The sequence below is a fragment of the Anolis sagrei genome, chromosome 5 (assembly GCF_037176765.1).
Source record: "Anolis sagrei isolate rAnoSag1 chromosome 5, rAnoSag1.mat, whole genome shotgun sequence".
Classification (NCBI taxonomy): Eukaryota; Metazoa; Chordata; class Lepidosauria; order Squamata; family Dactyloidae; genus Anolis; species Anolis sagrei.
Window position 1 is genome coordinate 118,414,567 of NC_090025.1, and position 22,641 is coordinate 118,437,207.

Consider the following 22,641-nt stretch of genomic DNA (forward strand, 5'->3'; position numbering starts at 1 on the left):
GAGTAAAAATGCCACAAAACCCAATGGAAATGACTTCAGAAGAGACACTCCTAGGACTACTCTGCTCAATATTGTACACATAGTTACTATGCAATTACAGTGGGCCCTACAGGGGTTTTCTTGCAGGATCCCCATATATGCCAAAATCCATGGATGATCAACTCCTATTATAAATAATGCCAAACAGAAAAGGGTGCTCTTATAAAAATGACAAAAGCAGGGTTCCTTTTTTAAATCTTTTGTTTTGAAATATTTTTGAGCCACGCTTAAAGAATATGGATGACAGCCTATAGGAAAAGTTAACCTCTACATTAAGATCAGCAAAAGGAGAATTGAAATAACATATTGTTAAAGGCTTTCATAGCCGGAATCACTGGAGTGCTGTGTGGTCTGATGATGATGATGATGACGACGACAACAACAACAACAATACAAACAGGCACAACTGTGTGGCCCAAATGATTCATGGGAACTTATGTCATAAGTATCACCTGCCAGCAGTAAAGAATTGGTGGGATCATAAACCTGCAAAGGTCGTGGAAAATTAACACACAAAAATACTGTGAGACTTCCAAATCCAGGCTGACAAAGTTCTGGAACACAATACACCAGACATCACGATTGTGGAAAAGAAAAAAGTCACATTGAGAAAAAACAATAGGAAAAACTCAGCCGTTATCAAAACCTCAAAATTGAACTGCAAAAGCTCTGACATAAACCAGTACAGGTGGTCCCAGTGGGCATTTGGAAACAATATACATTGACAAAATCATGATCTGTTACCTGCAAAAGGCTAACTTACTTGGATCTGCGTACATCATTCGAAAATACATCACACAGTTCTAGACGATTGGGAAATGTTAGACTTGTAATTTTGTGATACAAACTCCAGCATATAGATCTCGTTTGCTGTGACATACTGCGGTTTTGTGTCAGTAAAATAATAATAATAATAATAATAATAATAATAAAACAATAACTTTATTTTTGGACCCCGCCTCCATCCCCTCAGAGGAATTTGGGTCGGCTTACATTGGGACGAGCCCGATGTAAGCCGCCCCATAGTTAAAATATAACACACTAAAATACATAAACAACAGCATAAAACAGAATAAAACAACAAGATTATAACAGAATATAAAAGCAACCATCAAACCAACAACAATGAACCTGTAATAATAATCAATTTTGGGTGGTATGGCTATGTTCTAGCAGCATTTTCTCCTGAATTTTCTTCTGCATCTGAAAATGACAGCCATAGATACAGGCAAAATGTCAGGAGATAATGCTGCTAGAACACGGCCATACAGCCCAGAAACCACACAACACTCCACTGAAAGAAGATCTATTTGATAGCCCTCAGAACCCATTCATTAGCTTCATGTGTCAAAGCAATTACAAATTTAAACCACCAAAAGTTCAGGGAAGATTGTGGTTGAGCAACTAATAAACATGTTACAATAATTCTATGTAACCAATAAAATAAGAACAAAGTACAAGTAATAGAACGGATAGTGCTGTCTTTTTAAAATATATTTTTCATTAATTTTTAACTATTGAAAACTTCATTCGACCCATCACTTGGACCACATACTTCTATCTTTTTATCCATGAGCACAATTTTCTTAATTTCAGTACAATATTCAAATTGGCTTTGCTACTATTTATCCATTCCATATAAACCATCCATTTATCTTTTATTTGTTTTGTTTTACACTCACACGTAGCATCATGAGTTCAATATACTAAAATATCAGATTGTAATTGATCATAAAAGTAGTAATTCCAATTTTCTATAGTCCTCCCCCCCCCCCCCCCAATATTTCCCACCCCATGCTATCACTGCCTGTCCTGCTAAAATCATAGCTTTAAATAATTCCTGGTCTTTTACTTTAACCTTGTTGTTACCTAAAACTTCCATTAGCATCACATCAATGCTCACTTGAAGTGATAAATTAAATAGGTTTTCTTCCATTTTCTCCTTGGACATTCCCACCAAATATGAGCATACTGTCCTTTGTTTAAATCCCACTTGCCTAGTTTCCAATAGACCTCACAACCTCTGAGGATGCCTGCCAAAGATGTGGGCGAAACATCAGGAGAAAATGTTTCTGGAACATGACCATACAGCCCGGATATCTCACAGCAACCCAGAGATTCCAGCCATGACAGCCTTTGACAATATATTGCATCATGTTTCCATCTGAACTGCTTTTTGAATAATGGGATCTACAAGTTCAGCAGTGGAGTAGGCTGCCTGGGAGTGTGGTGGAGTCTCTTTCTCTGAAAGAGGTGATTAGATGTCCTTGTTTGTTTCCTCTTTGTTGTTGTGCTGTTGCAATTTTAGAGTTTTTTAATACTGGTAGCCAAATTTTGTTCATTTTCATGGTTTGTTCATCTAATAACCTCTCAACAAAAGTTTTCTCCAGGCACAGTCAGGCCATTGTATGCTAATCAAAGTGGTCAGTTGAAACATTCACACCTAGCTCCAGCAGACAAGAGTCCTTTGTCTCACCCTGGTCATTCCACAGATATATAAACCCTTTTTCCTAGTTCCAACAGACCTCACTACCTCTGAGGATGCTTGCCATAGATGCAGGCGAAACGTCAGGAGAGAATGCCTCCATATGACCATGGCCATATAGCCCGAAAAAACCTACAACAACCCAGTGATTCCGGCCATGAAAGCCTTCAACAATACAGTATTTTCTGTTGGTCAAGGGGGTTCTTTGTGGAAAGTTTGGCCCAATTCTATCATTGGTGGGTTTTAGAATGCACTTTGATTGTCGGTGAACTATAAATCCCAGCAACTACAACTCCCAAATGTCAGTGTCTATTTTCCCCAAACTCCACCAGTCTTCACATTTGGGCATATTGAGTATTCCTGCCAAGTGTGGTCCGGATCTCTCATTGTTTGAGTCCACAGTGCTCTCTGGATGTAGGTGAACTACAACTCCAAAACGCAAGGTCAGTGCCCATCAAACCCTTCCAGTATTTTCTCTTGGTCACGGGAGTTCTCTGTGCCAAGTTTGGTTCAATTCCCTCATTGGTGGAGTTCAGAATACTCTTTGATTGTAGGTGAACAATAAATCCCAGTAACTATAACTCCCTAATGATAAAATCCCCCCCCCCCCCCCAAAAAAAAACACCTTGCCAGTATTCAAATTGGGGCATATTGGGTACTTGTGCCAAATTTGGTCCAGTGAATGAAAATACATCCTGCATTTCAGATATTTACATTACGACTCAGAACAGTACCAAAACAACAGTTATGAAGTAGCAATGAAAATAATGTTCTGGTTGGGGGTCACCACAACATGAGGGGCTGTATTAAGGGGTCACGGCATTAGGAAGGTTGAGAAATACTGGCCTAAGGGCTAAACAATAAAAATTAGTACTAGACTTAGCTTGACTTCTGAAGCAGAGACCTCCTGTGGGTCACTACATTAGAAACTGAAGAGTTTCACAGCATCTTATCATCATGTTGGGTCATAGCATGTTTGTGTCCAAGAGCCCCTTAAATTTCCAGCTCAGTTGCGGCAGGAAAAAAAGCCAATGGGATGTTGGCCTGCATCAATAGGAGTCTAGTGTCTAGATCCAGGGAAGTCATGCTACCACTCTATTCCGCCTTGGTTAGACCACATCTGGAATACTGTGTCCAATTCTGGGCACCACACTTGAAGGGAGATGTTGACAAGCTGGGATGTGTCCAGAAGAGGGCGACTAAAATAATCAAGGGTCTGGAGAACAAGCCCTATGAGGAGCGGCTTAAAGAGCTGGACATGTTTAGCCTGAAGAAGAGAAGGCTGAGAGGAGACATGATAGCCATGTTCAAATATGGGAGAGGAAGTTATAGGGAGGAGGGAGCGAACTTGTTTTCTGCTGCCCTGGAGACTAGGACGTGGAACAATGGGTTCAAACTACAAGAAAGGAGATTCCATCTGAACATGAGGAAGAACTTCCTGACTGTGAGGGCCAGACATCTAGTGGGGGGGGGGGGGCTTGAGGGGCTTCATCCCCCCCCCCCCCCCAAATTCTCAGGGTGGTCTGCGAGAAGGCCTTACTGGTACATTATTTCAACTGTTATGTTTATTTATATCATGATCTGATCACCATGCCCAATATATCCCATATGCATAAGGCTTAAAGAACTGGGCACGTTTAGCCTGAAGAAGACAAGGCTGAGAGGAGACATGATGATGGCCATATATAAATATGTGAGAGGAAATCATAGGGAGGAGGAAGTGAACTTGTTTTCTGCTGCCTTGGAGACTAGGATGTGGAATGATGGCTTCAAACTACAGTAAAGGAGATTCCATCTGAACATTAGGAAGAACGTCCTGACTGTGAGAGCCGTTCAGCAGTGGAACTCTCTGCCCCGGAGTGTGGTAGAGGCTGGATGGCCATCTGTTGGGGGTGCTTTGAATCCAATTTTCCTGCTTCTTGACAGGGGGTTGGACTGGATGGCCCATGAGGTCTCTTTCAACTCTGTGATTCTATGAAAGAAGGAGCCTCCACCGCACTCTGGGGCAGAGAGTTCCACTGCTGAACAGCTCTCACAGTCAGGAAGTTCTCCTGAATCTCCTTTCTTGTAGTTTGAAGCCATTGTTCCACGTCCTAGTCTCCAGGGCAGGAGAAAACAAGCTTGCTCTCTCCTCCCTATGACTTTCTCTCACATGTTAATACATGGCTATCATGTCAGCCTTCTCTTCTTCAGGCTAATCATGCCCAGCTCTTTAAGCCGCTCCTCCTAGGAATTGTTCTCCTTGATCATTTGAGTGGCCCTCCTCTGGACACATTCCAGCTTGTCAATATCTTACTTCAGTTTTTGAGGTAAGAGTATTCCAGGTGCGAGCTAACCTAATCCTCCTCATTAGGACGTTTGGCTGGTTTTCTCCCGCCTTCAACTTGCAGGTAAAGGGTTACAAGAGTGTCTCCTGGGATGTCTTCCATGCAAACTCTCTCTGTGAGTGTGTGTGTGTTTGTTTTTTAAAGGGCTTTTCTTTTCCTCAGCGGTCACGTGACGCCCGGCTGCCCAATGGCACCCAGGGCAGGCTCCCTCCGAGGTCAGGCAAACTGGCTCCGGGCTGGGAAAAAAGGGGGCAGTTTGGCGAGGCTGCCTTTCCCTTTTCGCCTTCAAAGGAGGCAGTCCGGTTCTGGCCATGGGAGAAGCTGAGCCCCAGCCTGGAGGGAGCAGAGGCTGCAGGTAGGAGGAAACTTGGGGAAAACTTTGGGGACAGGTGTGAATGAGCGGTGGGCTCACCTTGCCTGGCGATGGAAGGCTCTCCCCTCCCTTGGAAAGGCATCCACTCACCCACCTCTCTTTCCAAAGGAGCAACAGGGTGTTTAGGAACCCCTCCTTTTTTTGGGAAGCTTAGCCCACAGATCCAGGGATATCTACCTGAGTGGGACAACACAGGGCAGAAAGTGGAGGGTGCGAGAGAGGAACCTCCTGACCCCCCCCCCTCCCCAAAGAAGGCAACTTGTGTGTAGGTGGCCAGAACTTTCAAATATATAGGCAGCCCCCAAGTTATGAACAAGATAAGTTCCACAGGTTTGATTTTAGGTTGAGTTTGTATGTAAGTCGGAACAGGTGTATTTTTGAAGAGTTGTCATTCCAGCCAAAAACACAGGGGGGAGGGGTGTGTGTGTGAGAGAGAGAAAGAGAGAGAAAAAAGAGAGGAACAGAGGGATAAGAGTAGAGAGAGAGGGGGGAAAGGGAAGAGGGAGGGATAGAGAGGGTGGGGGGGAAGGAGAGAGAGTGAGGGGAGAGAGAGGAAACGGGAGAGAGGGAGGGGGAGAGAGAAGAGAGAGGGAGGAAAGAAAGGAGGGAGGGAGAGAATGAGAGAGGATAGAGGGGAGAGAGGAAAGAGGGGAGAGGGAGATAAAGTGGGGGAGAGAGGGAGAGAAAGAAAGAGAAGAGAGAGGAAGCAGAGAGAGAGGGGGAGAGAAAGAAGAGGGAGAGAAAGAAAGAGTAGAGAGAGGAAGCAGAGGGGGAGAGAGGAGGAAGAGGGAGGAAAGAGGAGAGAGGGAGAGAAAGAGGGGGGAGAGGGAGAGAAAGAAAGAGAGAGAAGAAAGGGAGGAGGGAGGGAGGGAGGGAGAGAGAGAGAAAGAGAGGAGAGGGAGAGAGAGGGAGGAGGGAGAGAAAGAGAGAGGAGAGGGGGAGAGGAGGAGAGAGGGAGAGAAAGAGAGAGGGAGGGAGAGAAGGAGAGAAAGAAAGAGAAAAGAGAGGGAGGAGGGAGAGAGAAGGAGAAAGAAAGAGAGAGAGAGAGTAGATATTTCGGTAGCATAGGGAAGGGTAAACACCCCTGTGCTGTTTGTTTACTGTCTGTTCCACTGTTCCAAAGATTTCACCTCACTTTCTCTCCCTGCAATTAGATTTTGAAACTTTTGGCTTGCACTGAAACAAGGCTTGCTGATAAAGCTTCAGTGGAGACACCTTTTCCCCTTAATCACTCTTTCATGAGTGAATTTCCCTTTCAAGGGTTCAGATTTTGTCTCACCCCCATTCTTATCTAGGAGTCATTTGTAACTCAGGGACTACTTACACTAGAAGAACTTGGCAAAGATACACCACTTAGGCAGAAAAAATGAAATGCAAAGATACAGAATGGGGGATGCCTGGCTTGGCAGCAGTACTGTACATGTGAAAACATCTTGGAGTCCTCATGGACAACAAGTTAAACATGAGCCAGCAATGTGATGTGGTGGCTAGTCCAATTCTGGGCACTGCAATTGAAGAGAGATGTTAACAGGCTGGAATGTGTCCAGAGGAGGGTGACTCAAATGATCAAGGGTCTGGAGAACAAGCCCTATGAGGAGCGGATAAAAGAGCTGGGCATGTTTAGCCTGCAGAAGAGAAGACTGAAAGGAGACGTGATGGGGGTCATGTATAAATATGTGACTGGAAGTCATAGGGAGGAGGGAGCAAGCTTGTTTTCTGCTGCCTTGGAGAATAGGACACAAAACAATGGCTTCAAACTACGGAAAGGACAATCCTCCTGAACATGAGGAAGAACTTCCTAATGGTGAGAGCTGTTCAGCAGTGGAACTCTCAGCCCTGGAGTGTGGTGGAGGTTCCTTCTTTGAAGACTTTTAAACAGAGGATGGATGGCCATCTGTCAGGGGTGCTTTGAATGCAGTTTTCCTGCTTCTTGGCAGAGGCATGGACTGGATGGCCCATGAGATCTCTTCCAACTCAATTATTCTATGAAGAACAATTTTAATCAGCAATAACTTACCAGCATTTCAATGGGAAGTGTGGGCCTGCTTTTAGCTGATGAGAGTCAGGTTAAAAAAGATTGTTGTTGTTGTATGCCTTCAAGTTGTTTCAGACTTAGGACAATCCTAAGTTTAAAGATTAAGGCTGATTTGCTGTCCTGTGTAATGTCTGAAAGGACCTCCGGTCCAAGAGCACAGGAGAAACTTGGATAACTAGGAAGAAATAGGTAATATGATGAGAAGATTAATAGGGAATAATAATCATAACAACAAGAACACAACTTTATTCAAATCCCTCCATCATCTCCCAAAAGGGATTCGGGGCAGCTTACAAAGCACATAGTAGTGCAGCAGAATATACAAAATATAGTCAAATACATGAATATTTATAAAACAACACCAATGTCAATTTACGTAAAACAAATATACATAAAAACAGTATATAAAGCCCCTACTAATTTAAATAAAATACTCATTTTTAACAAGAGAGAAAAGTGGGGTATAAATAAATAAATATAAAAATACAAGGTATAAAAGAGATAAAAAAGGATATAAAGATATTGATAAATATAAGAAAGAACTATATAACGATTGGGAGTATCTGATAACCATGTGTGAGTTGCACCTTCAAAGTAATGGAGTATGACACTTTGAATGGACAATGACTGGTTGAGTTGTTTCTATGATCTTTATGGGTTATGGGAGGAAATCACAGCACTGAGTGAAAGTGAGACAGTTTGCATCATTTCCCATAGTTTCGTAACTCGGCATTTCTCAATGTCCTTGTTTTATCATACCCAGGCTAAGTCCCCCCCCCCCCCCATTTCATCACCTGCTTATCCCATCCAAGCATTTAGAAAGTCCATTTGAGATCTACTTTGGGGCCAAAGTTCAAGGATCTCATTGTTCCTCTGGGTAAATGATTGCCTTTCTTTCCATTTTGGGGAAAAAACACAACAGTGACACCTTCAAGGGCAGCTGTGGTTGAAACACTGGGTTGAAATAGCCACTCCCTTTGGAGTTTACTGAGAAACCTTGATCTTGGATTGGTCACTTGCTTTGCCTAACCTACATCGTGGAGTTGTTGTGAAGACAGAAGGGGGTTGACAACAGTGTACTCTTCCTTGAGTCCCTTGTGGGAAAACTTTGGATAGAAATATAATGAACTGGAGTGTCTGGTGACTGTCTTATTGGTCTGGTGGTGAATTAGCTCTGAATTCCCATCCAGATGTTAAAGGGGACACCTAAATTTTCAAAGTTTTTTGTCCCAAATTTTAGGCTAAAACCTAGAGAGGATTTTCTATCTTTCTGACAAAGAAACCATCAACTTCCACTTTAAAAATTGACAAAAGACATTTATTATGGCATTTACAAGAGTCCATTTAGGTTTCATCCAATGCCAGTGTATGGAAGATTAAGCTGGAATAGATGTATTGATCTGTGGTCTCTTTGTTATTTAAGGCAACAGAATTGAGTTTACTGCTTTATTCGCCACTACTTTGGGGTAGAACAGGCATGGACAAACTTTGGCCCTCCAAGTGTTTTGGACTTCAATTCCTAACAGCTTACTGGAGGGCCAAAAATTGTCCATGCCTGGGGTATAATGTCCTATAAATTCATTATCAGACTTGTTTTAAAACATACAGTAACTGAGTTGGTATGCTCTGTATCCTGTTGTGTGTTTTGTTATTGGGTTCATAGTGTAATATCTATTTTTCTATAAATTATTCCCACTGGTGAAATGGAGAAACCTAAAGATATACAAGTTAGGTAATAGAATGATCTATAATTTTTTTAAGGCTATAATGGTTTTTAGGAGTTCTCTAGGCAATCGATGGGAATGTAGTATCTCTACTGCTATAGTTGTTATGCAGATCTAGACTTCTTATCAAAGCCTAAAGATCTTTAAAAAGAAGATCTTCCTGTTTGAATGTTATACAAAAATATGAGCACACTGGGTCAACACATAACAACTAAATTTAGAATGCACAAGAGTCTTTGTTGTTACTGTTAACTGCTTGTTGTTAATTGTCGTCAGGTCGACTTCAGTTTCATGTATAAATATATCATAAGGAAGAGGGAGCTAATCTCTGCTTAGATTTTGCAAACTTCAAGGCTTCCTTGACTGAGTCTATTCATCTGTAATGTGGTCTTCCTCTTTTCTTCTTGCCTTGCACTTTACATGATAGTCAACCCTCCAAATTTGTGGATTTCACTTCTGCATATTTGATTGTTTTGTGAATTTGAATTCTTTCTAGGAATCTCTCGATCTTCCAGCAGGATTCTATGATCAACGTCCATCATAGAATTACACTGGAGAATCTAGAGATTTCTTGACAAAACACTAATTCAAGCATTTATAAGTTCTCTGGATGATTCTTTGACTAGCTTCCACCAGAATATGACCGTAGAGTTGTTCTCTCAGGTTAAAGAAAAGTAGCTTTTTAATTTGTAGTTTCCACTTTCCCACTTTGCAAGGGCCCTGCATCTCTAAGGCCAATGAATATGGAGAGTTAGCTGCATTGTCTTTTTTAGTGAGTCATGCCTTCTCAAGTCCAAAGTATGAGCATCTCATCTTTGTTTCTAGGGAAATTTCAGGTTTGCTTTGCTCTTTGTCTCTTTTTGGCAGTCAACAGCATCTGTTGAGTTAGCTTCCAGGACTATACTTCAAATGTGTTAATTCTCATCTAGTGAACTTGCTTCACTGCCCAACTTCCGTAACCATGCAGAGAAATTGGAAATGGGTTGGCATGGACAATCCTGTCTTTAGTATTCAATAAGAGTGTGCTCGACTCAAAAAAAAACCTGCTTCGTTTGTCTTAACCAAATTTGTACAACCCCATTTTGATTCTAAAGTGTTTCAAAAAAAAGTTGTAAGGGGTCCATGTCATATATATTAAAAGTTGTTAGTTTTTCTTTGTTAGTCACACATTTGCGCCAATGGGGACATTAACTGGACTCTTCCCTCCTTTGATTTTAGGGCTATCTGGATGAAACTTGCTAAAATTGTAGCACATATTTACCACTCTAACTCCCCCACCCAAGTTTCAGAGTGTTTTGCTCATCCACTGATTTTTAGGTTATTTTTTAAATATCTATTATGGAGTTCCCAAAGAGTTGTTAGCTTTTCTTTACATTATTCACACATTCACGCCAATTGGGGACATTAACTGGGCTCCTCCCTCCTTTGATTTTAGGGCTATCTGGATGAAACTTGCTACAATTGTAACACATTTACCACTCTAACCCCACTTCCCCAAATTTCAGAATGTTTCACTCATCCACTGATTTTTTAGGTCATTTTTGAAGTTCTTACAAACAACAGTTTCTTTAAAAAAATGACCCTCAAATTTATCTACAATGCCACAACATAATCAGAGCATTCTTCCCCACAAGTATCAGAAAGATTTGCACATCTACTAATTTTTAGGGATTTTTTTTTAAAAAAATGCCCAATTTTAAAAAAGAAACAAAAGAACCCGCTAGAATTTCTTGTCAGTGACAGAAGAGGAGCAGGGCATCCTTCCTGCTGTCTTTCGGATAGATCTACTCATCTCCCAATATTTAGGATTTTTAAAAAGTTTTACAAATAAAAGCAATTATTATTTATAATAATAATAATAATAATAATAACAACAAAACAATATAAAGGAAAAAAAACACAAAATAAATCCTAGCACTCCCCCCATGCACACACACACACATACACAAACACATGCAAAAAAAATGAACCTAGAAGAATCCTAAACCAGGCTTTGTCAATCGTAAAAGGAATCCCTTGCAACAAAAGCCTTAATGAATGAACAAATTCAGCTGGTCACGTGCTATGTTACCACTAAGCTTAAGTTATTTGCTGCTGCCTACCTGCCACCCTCCTCCCTTCCTCCACGTGCTCACAATGGTGGCCAAGCCCTCATAGCTGCTGTATTTATTGGGATTTGCTTGTGCTGGAAGAATAAGCAGACTCACTGGGGCTTACAAGAGATATGAGCTTTTTATAAAAACTTTGAAACGGGATGTTTTCATTCATTTGTATGGGGCGGCAGCACTGTGCTGTCTTTGTAATGCAGGTCATAAGTACAAATTTAATGAATCTCTTGCAAATTATGACCCACGTCTGGATTTTTACACAGCCCTAGTATTCAATGATGTATTTTCACACTTGAACACAAGCATCTCCCAAGGTTTCTATCCATTTCTCATAGGGCTGTTGGCATCTAGGAAAGGAATTAGATGCATCTTTGTGTGCATGTTTTTAGTGTAGTAGTATATTTGCATGCAAATACGTGCACATAACAACAGAAACCCAGAGCATTCTTTCCCCGCTACTCTCGTAAGCAGGACATATTTATAATAACCACAAGCAGATTCCTAACAAGATTAAACCTACTATTAAATTTGGTTGAGTTAAAACACCACAACTGGAGACAAACCCAACCTGTTATGGCCAGTTTCAATAACACACCCTGTTGCAAGAGCCAGGGCAGGGGAGGAGTAAAGGAGAGCAATACAGAGGAAATAGAGCAGGGACTTCCACTGTCTGGAGCAGGGGTCCTCAAACTATGGCCCAAGGGCCGGATACGGCCCTCCAAGGTCATTTACCCGGCCCTCGCTCAGGGTCAACCTAAGTCTGAAATGACTTGAAAGCACACAACAACAACATCAATCCTATCTCATCAGCCAAAAACAGGTTCACACTTCCCACGGAATTACTAATAACTTTATATTTGTTAAAGTTGCTCTTCATTTTAATTATTGTATTGTTTTTAAGTGTTTTTTGCACTACAAGTAAGATATGTGCAGTGTGCATAGGAATTCATTAATTTTTTTTCAAATTATAATCCGGCCCTCCAACACTTTGAGAGACTGTGACCTGGTCTTCTGTTCAAAAAGTTTGAGGACCCCTGGTCTGGAGGAAGCCCTCAGGCAGAGATTATTGATGTGTGGATATAGAAACTTCACAAGCAGATGACGATTATCCCTTGATGTGTTGTCACCGTCTACATCTATATCAGTGGTTCTCAACCTTCCTAATGCCACAACCCCTTAATACAGTTCCTCATGTCATGGTAACCCCCAACCATAACATTATTTTTGTTGTGACTTCATAACTGTAATTTTGCTATTGTTCTCATTCATAGCATAAATATCTGATATGCAGGATGTATTTTCATTCACTGGACTACATTTGGCATAAATACTCGATATGCTCAAAATTGAATACTGGTGGGGTTGGGGGGGTTGATTTTGTCATTTTGGAGTTGTAGTTGCTGGGATTTAAAGTTAAAGATGGAATTGAACCAAACTTGGCACACAGAACTCCCATGACCAATACTGGTAGGGATTGGTGGGCATTGACCTTGATTTTTGGAGTTGTACTTCACCTACATCCAAAAAGCATTATGGACTCAAACCATGATGGATCTGGACCAAACCTGACATGAATTATCAATATGCCATAATATGAACACTGGTGGAGTTTGGGGAAAATAGACCTTGATATTTGGGAGTTATAGTTGCTGGGATTTATAGTTCACCTATAATCAAAGAGCATTCTGAACCCCACCAATGATAGAATTAGGCCAAACTTCCCACACATAATTCCCATGACCAACAGCAAATGCTGTGTTTTCTGATGGTCTTTGGCGACCCCTCTGAAACCCCTGTAACACCCCCCCCCCAGGGGTCCTGAACCCCAAATAGAGAAACGTTGATCTACATCAACATTAGGGAAAAGGATTTCTTTAAGAGGTGGTTTATATACATTACTATTCCGTGATCTTGTCTGGTTGGCATTTGCTGGAGAGCAAGGAAGTCATGAATTACAAATTATGCAGTTATGTACAATAAATTACTTTCTGTAATGAGCACATGATAAAGTTATTTTGAATAACAGCATAGCAAGTGGAAACAATTTAATTAAGGCAAGAAAATAACATTGTCTAATTCCTTTTTAAAAGCTTCTTTCAATGACATTTTTCTAGAAGCATTTTGAGTGAAAGTTCCATTAATCACCATTTCTCAATTATAGGAATCTACAGGTGGTCGCATCCTCTTGATTTGTTTTTCTGTTCTTTAGGAAGGAGCAACGCAAAAGTGTGGTTTATTAAGTCCACATTTGATCACTGTAATGCAGCCACAGCACAAATGTGTGAAATCCTGAGTCCAAACATAACACTGAGACACAAACATTCGGGAAAGGCTTATATGCTTAGTGCTAAAGACTTGGAACTGTGGAACTCCTTGGCTAAATATTTGCTATTCTTTCTTTTCTTTTTTTTTCATGTTCCAGGAACATTATGTAACTATATTCTCTCATATCTGTCTTTTTGAGATACTCAGTATGGAATGATCTGAAGCCATCTATTTTATATATGGTCATAATTTAAAATACAAATTGATACTATAATTTGGAAAAGGACCTGCCAAATTCAGTAGCTGGTGGTTATTCTTCCTTCGCTCTTGCCCTTTTGTCCGTTGGCTACACATTAAACAAACAATAGCATGAAAAGTGTGTGTTTCCTTAAACAGATATCTAAAAATATCCATGCTAATTATTGCTGCTACACAGTGTATTACATAAGAACATTGTTCAGTTTAGACTGGGTTTTTTTTTTTAAACAAATCTATTTCAAACAAAATTAAGACCATTGAAAAAGTGGTTAAGGTTCTTGGCTGGTCAATGGCACAATCCACGACTAGCATAACCAATGAGAAGAAATAAGGGGAATTGCAGACCAGCAGTATCCAGAGGTCCATATTTCTTCAGGACTACTTTAACTCACCTAAGGCATATATGACAATCAAATCATATTTACTCCAAAGTAAATTCTAGTGGGTCCAACAGGGCTTACTTTCTGGCTAGTTCCAAAGCTTTAGAAATGTCTATATAACAAATCAGTTGAAAGCATAAACTCCTAAAATAACTAATTAAACTGTAAATCAAATCTCCAGAAGAGCCAAGAGCAGACTAAGGAACTTTGAACTATGTCTGAAAATCTGAAAGTTCAAGGAAAATGACTTGGTGTTCATCTGCACTGTTGAATTAATGCAATTTGTCACCATTTTAACTGCTATGGCTCAATGCTATGGAATCATGAAAGATGCAATTTTACAAAACCTTCAGCCTCATCTTTCAAGTCACACTGATGTCTCATTAAACTACAACTCCCAAGATTTCATAGCATTGATCCATAGCAATTGACGTAGTGTCATATTTATTAATTCAAAAGTGTAGATTCACTCTAAGTATCAGAAAAAAATTAGCATTGTTATACCCCATAATTAAAATAGTGTACCACTTGAACTGATTCCTGGAGATGTCTGATCTGGTTATAAGACTCCTATCATAGGATGAATCTGCATTGTACAGTTATTGCAGTTCAAAACAACTAACTGCCTTGACTATATGTTGTGAAATCCTAAGAATTGTAGGTATAGTCCAGGCAAGCTGAACTTCCATATAAATGTGGTCCAGAGTATCTACAGCAGCGGTTCCCAACTTGTGGGCTTCGGTCTACTGGTGGGCCGTGAGACCTAAAATTAGAGCCGCAAGACATGCAGGGAAAATTGTTGCTGGGGGTGTGTGTCGCCATTGGAGGAGAGCAAGAGAGAGAGGGGGGTAGAGAAGGAAGGAAGGAGATGTCAGTGCATTCTAGAATATGACCATACAGCCCGGAAAACTCACAGCAACCCAAGAATAATCATGGATACATGCTGCATAAAGTTATTAAGATTATTAAGGAGTTTAAAACTTTTTTAATTTTATCTTTTAATACCATGATCAATTTTATTTTTATTTTAGTAATCTGGGGATTATAATCTAAAATAGTACATTTTACAAGCACTTCCTTCCTCCTTCTTTTTATAGCCTTCACACAGAAGCAATTTCTTACAGATAATTTTGTATGGCATCTCCACAGAAGAATGATTCCATCTAACATGGTAGAAAAGGAGAGATGCCTCACTGTGTTGCTTTCTGCTACAGTTTTTAAAATGCAATCTCTCTCACTCAACTCCCCAAACTTTAAATTGTGAGGGCAATCTCTACGTTGAAGTTCTATGGTATGTCATGTGTCATATAGAGACATTCAAAGGGATAAGTGTTGTGGGTTTTTTTTTTAAAAAAAGTTTTGCAAAACTTGAAAAAGTCCCCAAATTAAGTAGCTGTGCAGGCATGTAGCTGGGGGGTGGGGGGGTGGGGCTTGAGGGGCTTCAGCCCCCCCCCCCCAAATTCTCATGGTGGTTCGCAAAAAGGTGCATTATTTAAACTGTTATGTTTATTCATATCATGATCTGATCACCATACTCAATATATCCCATATGCATGGGGGTATTGGGGTAACGATACAAAAGGTTTGCTAGGGTAGACCCTCTTTCACTCAGGCTCAGCCCACCCCCCCCCACCCCCAAATCGAAATCCTGAGTATGGGTCTGTAGCTGTGTGAAGCTTTCTGAAGCTTGGGAGAAATTATACCCTGATTATCTTGTGTCATTGTAGAGAAAATCAAGGAGAAAGCTTGTGTAGGTTTTTGGTTTTTTGCAAATGTTGTTTATAAAAACTTTTAAAAATTCCCAAAAATTAGTGATTGAGTGAAATGTTCTGAAACTTGGTGGGCTAACAGTCACAACCGTGTGTTACAATTGTAGCAAGTTTCATCCTGATAGCTCTAACAACAAGGGAGAAATGAGCCCCTGAATTTTTCCCATTGACACAATTACTTAACGAAAAAGTAACGAAAATTTCATTACTTCGTTATAGTTACGATACGGACCCCTTACAGAATTTTAGAATCACTTTAGAAATTATTTTCCCCCTCCAATTTAGTAATGAGTCTCAAACCTATTTATTTATTTATTTATTTATTGCACAGTTCTAGCGATTACCCTTCGGAAAAAGTTACTTTTCAAAGCTCTAGTATGCCTTTATAGTCTTTTGTTTATAAACGACACTGATGCCTATGCTACCAAAGTTGGTAACAAGTGTTTTGTGCTCTTTCTATGACTTTTCATCTGACTTCATTGTTCCTTTCCTCACCCTCTCCTTTCTGCAACATATACTAGCTGAACTGTTGAATACAAATAACAAACTCACACCCCTGCAGGTGACATGCATGGTTGCAAACAATATGATAATTATCAAAGAATAACTGCTTATTGTTTGGATACAGAAAACAAAAGCTAAACAGATTAGTCATCAAGTACTTTTCCTGCTCACAAGTAAATGATTAAGTATCAAGGTACGTCTTTGTTTTCTTTCTGGCAGCCTTCTTTTGCCTTTAACAGTTACATGTCAAATAGAAACTCAATTGTAATCATCAAATTTAAAAGTTGGACACAAATAATAGAAGTCCTTCAGTTCAGTAGCTATCAATCTTTAATGGACAAGGGTTCTGGTAGTTGAAGTCCAAACTATTTGGAGAGCCAGAGGTTAACAGCCTCTGCTTCTACAGGAATCTTTCAACTATAACCCCCAATTATACAATTCAGAGCTTGGAAAGTTTATTTTCAGGGTTGCCATTTCCATAATCTCCCAACCAATGTAATGCCAAATCTTCTGGTGTCTGCTTCAATAACAACAAATATGATTTAGTCTAATCCAGTGATTCCCAACCTGTGGGTCCCCAGATGTTTTGGCCTTCAACTATCAGAAATCCTAACAGCTGGTAAACTGCCTGGGATTTCTGAGAGTTGTAGGCCAAAACACCTGGGGACCCACAGGTTGAGAATCACTGCTCTAATCTGAAGTGGAATAGTGTGCACTATCATTTCTGATGGAATGTCTAACATTCCGTTAGAAAGGGTTTCCTTGCAATTTCTATCCAACAGCTCTAGTTCTGTGCCTGAAACAACAGAAGTCAATTCTCTCCCTCTTCTATGTGGCAACCTTTAAACTCTAACTGTACTGAACCTGTAGCCATGCTCAGATATTTGCCTGGATAACATAGGTCTAAAACCGGAGACAAGAACATGGGGGAACACACGAGAGGAGATATTATCATACTCTTTTTTTAACATCTCAGGGGTTGCTACAAAAGGAGGGCATAGGCTTGTTCTTGGATATCTAAGAGGGTAAAAGTTTTAAGTTACAGGAGGGTACATTTCAATTAAACATTAGAAGGAACTTCTTAACAGTGAGAATGGTTTGGCTATGGAACCAATTGCCTAGAGAGGTGGTGGGGTCTTCTTCTTTGAACATCTTCAGAAAGAGGCTGGATAGCTATCTACTAAGCGTCTTCTTGCTAGAGATCCTACATTGGGAAGTAGGTTGGACTTCCAACTCTTTGTTTCCAAAAGCCATGTCCACAATGTTCCCAACTACTTTGGCATACGCTAAATCATACGGCAGGGATGGGGAAAGAGCCTAGGGCAGTGGTTCTCAACCTGGGGTCCCCAAATGTTTTTGGCCTACAACGCCCAGCAATCCCAGCCAATTTACCAGCTGTTAGGATTTCTGGGAGTTGAAGGCCAAAAACATATTGGGACCCCAGGTTGAGAACCACTGGCCTAGGAACTGAGGATGAAAAAAAATGGACCCTGCCTCTTCCACATTTGCCCATCTCATGGTACTGTGTTGAGCAGTACTGTGCAAAGGCCCTGTAAACACATTCAGCTGACATAATTACAAAACTCTTAACAGGAGTCCTGGAAAGATTGAACAGGAACCCTGAAATAGTAGTGGTTTTGTTCATGGGTTCTTTGTAAACCACAATCAGTCGTGGTTACAGTCTTCTTCAGAACTTTATGGTTGATGTGTGAAAGTCTAATGTGGGAGGACTAGTCTACCACTCTCATCTCCATCCCCACTTTTAACTCTATGTGTGCTTATGTGAATGCTTAAACAGATGTAAGTCTTCTATCACACTTTTTCGCTCCTGACTCAATGAAGCAATCTCTTTTGAATACTTGTGCACCATTCTGTTCCCATACCCAACAAAGCCGCACCTGTTGTGCATCTTTTGTTCTTTCTGTATAGCTATAGGTAGGCTAAAGAAGAAAAAAGCTGGCAGCCTTACAGGGTTGATATGGTATTTACCCAAGTTTTTTTTTTTACCAGGATCTGAAGCTGTTTTTCACCACTGTAGTCAATACTAAATTTTACAAGTAATTCAGGCCGTTTAGAACAAGAAGAACTTTATTTTTCTACCCCGCCTCTATCTCCCTGAAGGGACTCGGGGTGGCTTACATGGGGCCAAGCCCAAGGCAACATACAATTAAAAACTGAACAATAACATATTAAAATAGCATAACAATAGCATAAACAATAATAAACAAGCATCCTAAGCAACAACAGACTCATATTTGAGGGGGGAGAGGGGCCAATATGCAAAACTAGTTAAAAGGATAGGCAGGTCAATAAGGTGGATAGAATGAATAGTAGCATAGAAATAGAGCAATTAAAGCAATTCAGTTTGGCTTAAGAATGTAGTAATCAAATATAGGAATTTGGATTCAGGTCATGGTTAGAGATCATCTGTCATAGGAGTCGTCAGTCGAATGCACAACTAAACATCCACGTCTTTAATTAGGACTTTATTGCACAGAGGTAGCAAACTGGCACAGTCCCTATCACACAGCATCATGTGATATGCATTGTCAATCTGCCACCTACTGTAATGAAGCCATCAGAAGCTATTGATAGGCAAAGTCACAGTACCAGCACTTACCTTGTGTAGCAAATTCATGTGCTTCTGTGATGGTATCTGTCACACTCACCTCTGTAAAAGGGTCATTTTTTTCATCGAACACTTTGGAATTTCAAAGAGCTTGTAAAAAATATTTTTTTTAAAAAAAGGAGTGAAGGATAGAGGTATGTCACTCATCCAGAGGTGTAGCTTCATGCAGCCGAAGAATCATGACTGTGTAACATTAGAGGCTGTGCAAAGCCACCCGTACTATGATGGTAAATTGCTGTCTGTGTCCCTGTTCAGAAGATTTCACCTGATTTTCTGTCCCTGTGATAATTGGATTTTGAAAAGTGTGGCTTAGTATAGAAACAAAGATTGGTGATAAAGCTTCAGTTGAGACATGTTTTCCCCATGATAACTCTTTCAGGGGTTAATTTCCCTTCCTAACAGTAAATTTCTCTCACTTCTTGTTGTCTCACCCCCATTCTTAACTATGAGTTGTTTATAAGTTGAATGTTTGTAACTTGGGGACTATCTGTAATTTTACCCCAAAGTACAATTACATGAATGAATGAATGAATGAATGAATGAAGCTTTATTTATAACCCACCCCAACTCTCAAAGGGACTTGGAGCTAACTGCCAGTTTTTTAGGATCTGTGGGACTTTCTGAGCCTCTGCCATGCTGCGCAAAATGCCACAGAGCAAACAGAATACATTGCAAGTCTACTTTTGGATTTGAAAAACAAGTGATTTTAATATTAAAATGTGTAGTATGGTGCTGAAAGTCTATTTAGAAAGAGATTTGTTGTTCTTGTTGACCTCCCCGAGGGGAGGTGGAGAAAAGAGTCTAGAGCAGTCAAGGACTGCCAAAAATAGCCTTGAGGCATTGTGACCCGAGAGACACACTTTGCCTGTTCCTGCTCTAGCATAAAATGTATGACAAAGGTATAAGTGTCATAAAAACAGTAATAAGAGTGGAAGTCATCTTCATATGAAAAAAGTCATTGTTGGCTCCAATTCTGTTTTTGGAAATGTTCAGAGAAAGGCATAAGTCAGTGGTTCTCAACCTGTGGGTCCCCAGATGTTTTGGCCTCCAACTCCCAGAAATCTTAACAACTGGTGAACTGGCTGGGATTTCTCGGAGTTGTAGACCAAAACATCTGGGGACCCAACACATTGAGAACCACTGTCATAAGTGATTCCTGAGTGCTGATTCTGTCCATATGGTTTAGCAGATCCCTCCTACCAATATTGTTGGCTGTTCATTCATTTTTCCTCTCTAACATATTTATCTACATCACATGTTATGGCAACGCTTTGGTCTCAAGACCTATTGAAACCTACATGCATCACATCAAATACTGTATAAAGAGCACGTGCACACATATATACACAAATCAGCAAGATTAAGTTCTGTGATCTGGTTAGGGTGGAGCAGGCAAATGAGAAGAGAAGGAAACCCTCAAGAGAAAATATCTAATACAGGAAGACAAAGGATATCAGGATAGAGGTGAAAAGGAAGAAGGAAGGAAAAAAATACACTGGGGTGGCTGTGGGGAACTCGCCTGCACACATATCCTAACTTGGAATTACCAATTAACCTAATTGTGGCATATAATATATATATAACTCAGGTGTGAAAAGCTGGGCAAACCTATGTAGAACTAGCCAGTGAGGACTCAATGAATTCTGGAAAGACGGATGGGCATACGTGGGCACATAAAACATTGGTCTGGCCTATTTAAAATAGTGAAGAAGAGGAGATGAGAACAGAAGTTTGGGATCTGGGGATGTGAACATTGTTCAGAGAGAAGTGTTACAGTGTATAGTATACAGAACCAGCATAAAAACTACATGCTTGTTTTATTAGTTATATGTCCACATTTTGCTGGTTTTGTTTTCTCCATTTTCTAGGTATTTTTAACTTAATAATAAAAAGAATGTCAATAATGTGTTATCACATGATGAGTATATCCAATTATCCAATATTGTGATTGCCTTGAAGCCTGTGCACCAAATCCAGGGAGGAATCTTAAGGTTAAAATGCAAGGCGAGTGAGAAAGACCCAGGATTGAAACTGGGAGGCCAACATGGATAGGGAATCTGTCATACCTGGTTTTCAGGTCCCTCTTCAACTTTTACTGCAGATTCGGAAACTCTACAGCTACCAGGTTTGAAAGTTAAGTTTCTGAAGTAGTTCCACTAGAAGCACTCTGTGATGGTAGTCAAAGTATGTCCCACATGAGGTCCCCAAGAACTAGACAGTGCTACTCTTAGGTGAAATTGGAATTTGTTTGACAGCTCAAACTCACAGGACGCTCAAGCAATGGTTTTGCTTCTTCCTCTAGAGAAACTACTAATGAGGTGCCTCAGAGTTCTGCCTTAGATCCAGTACTATTCAGCATTTGGAAATCCAGCCCAACTTAGGGAGGCAGGAATGGTTAGCATAGTGTGGAGAAGACTGCTGAGGGGTAACATGATAGCTTTAAATATTTTAATAAATATGAAATTATTTTCATAATTACACATCATATAGAAGTTGGAGCAGCTGTTTTCTGCTGCTCCTGAGACTAGAACAGGAAAACCACAAATGGAGTCAAGTTACAAGAAAAGGGATTCCATCAAAACTATAGGAGGGACTTGAGTAATATTTAAAGTTCTTAATTTATGGAGTCCAAACACACAAAGGCATACATTAAATTGTATATATGTTTCTAAGCCCTTCCTACTCATATCAGCAATATGTTCTGTGGGGCTAGAGCAGGCAAACTAAGGCCCGGGGGCTGGATGCAGCCCCCAGGATGCTTACCTCAGACCCTCCTCATTTACCCTGTCTTCATTATATAAGGACACGGCAGCCCACAGAAGCTGAGAGCTGTCTGGAGCACTCTCAGCCACCGTGTGTCTCACCCTCCTCCTGGCATAAGGACAGTGGGAGCTGACCATTCCTTATGCCGGGAGGACAGCTCAAGGAAGGCACGTGGCAGCTGAGAGCCCTCCGGAGCACTCTCAGCCGCCGCCTGTCTCACTTTCCTCCTGGCATAATGCCAAGAGGACAGCCCAAGGATTGGGGCAGTTGCCATGTTTTCTGCCTTCCTGCCAGCATAAGGATGGGGCAAGTAGCCCTGTCCTTATGCTTTAAGGACAATCTGAGAATGACCCAGATCCTGCCCTGTCCCCTCCTGGTCCCACCCAGTCCTGGGCCCTACCTCTCGTGGGCCCATGCTCATCCAACATACCAATGGCCTTACTCCTGGCTGGCTCTGCAATGTGACCCCAAGGCAACAAAGTTTGCCCATGCCTGGCCTAGAGTCTAATACTCTTCAATTATTGTTGATCACTTTGATTTCCATGGGACTGTTTGGTCCTACAATGAAAGAGAAGCCAAATTCTGGGTCCTCTGTTTCAGACCTTTGGAACTAATAGTAGTAATAATTCTTAATGCTGATACAGTCCTGCTTTTCAGTATGTGAAAAGAGTTATTGTGCCTTTAAAGGTAAATGGAGTTATTGTCTTGATGTTCTATTTTCAGTTTGTCTGCTCTGGGAGGGGCATGGAAAAGCGAATATTTGCCTGCTGTGTGGTTCTATTCTTTTGATGTTTGTGTGAGGTATTATCTCTTTTTCCAATGAATTTACCAGATGTCTCATAGATTTATGTCAGGCTTTCACTTTAGTTGCCAGAATACATGGAACCATTTGCTGCTGATTATTTGTTGAAGCCATCAATAGCATCTTTCCTCTGTTGCTAAGATAGCTATTCAAATGCCAGCATGTGGTTGAAAATGAAAG

At 40.6% G+C, this 22,641-nt stretch overlaps 1 protein-coding gene across 4 annotated transcripts in view; it reads left to right on the forward strand.

Moving 5' to 3' along the window:
- The first annotated feature begins 5,035 nt into the window (after positions 1 to 5,035).
- Positions 5,036 to 22,641, forward strand: part of C5H4orf19 (chromosome 5 C4orf19 homolog) — a 75,857-nt gene continuing 58,251 nt past the window's right edge. For all 4 annotated transcript variants that reach the window (XM_067469013.1, XM_067469017.1, XM_067469011.1 and 1 more), the window contains exon 1: positions 5,036 to 5,206. The gene's annotated coding sequence lies outside the window, so the exon portion shown is untranslated. The remainder of the gene's footprint in view (positions 5,207 to 22,641) is intronic.